The 934-nt window shown below is 33.5% G+C and overlaps 1 pseudogene across 1 annotated transcript; it reads right to left on the reverse strand.

Annotated features, from left to right (window-relative positions):
- Positions 1 to 230: 230 nt before the first annotated feature.
- BDCG_17628 lies at positions 231 to 319 on the reverse strand (annotated as a pseudogene). Its single transcript has one exon. The product of its transcript is annotated as a tRNA-OTHER (tRNA).
- Between the last annotated feature and the right edge of the window lie 615 nt (positions 320 to 934).

Raw genomic sequence — 934 nt, forward strand, 5'->3', positions numbered from 1 at the left:
GATGAGTCCTTGCGTGATATTAAATACAGGCCAAGTGTTGGTTATACAGGAGGAAATACAGGTGTTGAGACCACGCCAAGATAACAAGAACATAGGAAATACAAAGGAGTGACAATTAGATACATGCGATAATAACTTCCCAGCCCAGGAACATAGAGCGATTTATTGAAGCGATTTGTACACCTCTGTATTTATTAGAAACCTGAGGTGCTTGAGTTCCGGATTTAATGTATCCCCTGCGGGTTTCGAACCCACACGCCTTGGTTTCCCACGCCAAGGCGCTACCGGGTGGCCGCATTAACCATTCGGCCACCGGGGCGATGAATATATATCAATTATTAAGTACTTAATAAGCTTATGATCAAGAATGAATATTCACTATCACAGATTTAATAACAGTTGAATATAGTTGAAAATATCTGATATCTATTAAAGATTAATCTTCTCTCAGAATACTGACAGATCTGTGTAGATGAACTATCAGTTCTGTGAACTGTATTTAATATACAATAAGAGAAGTTCAAATTTCTGATAATATTATTCAGTCTGATAAATATATCTATTATCTTTCAAATGATGATGAATACAATTCTTTATAAACAGAATGAAACCTCATGTCTTGTATATCTTGATAATATTCTAGTCTTTTCAAACTTATATAATGAATATCTAAAGTATCTTGATGAAGTGCTTATAACTCTGACAGAGTATAAGCTCTACATTAAATTAACAAAGTGTGTGTTTGAAACAGAGGAGTTAAAGTTCATAGAATATATAGTGAGTGATAACTGTATACATCTCATCTCAGAGAAATTGAATATCATAGTAAACTGACTGCAGCTGAGAAATGTACATCATGTATAATAGTTTCTTAAGTTAGTCTTATATTACTGTAGATTTATCAAGAATTTCACATGAATATCTGCATCACTCT

Source organism: Blastomyces dermatitidis (assembly GCF_000003525.1).
Source record: "Blastomyces dermatitidis ER-3 genomic scaffold supercont1.9, whole genome shotgun sequence".
Classification (NCBI taxonomy): Eukaryota; Fungi; Ascomycota; class Eurotiomycetes; order Onygenales; family Ajellomycetaceae; genus Blastomyces; species Blastomyces dermatitidis.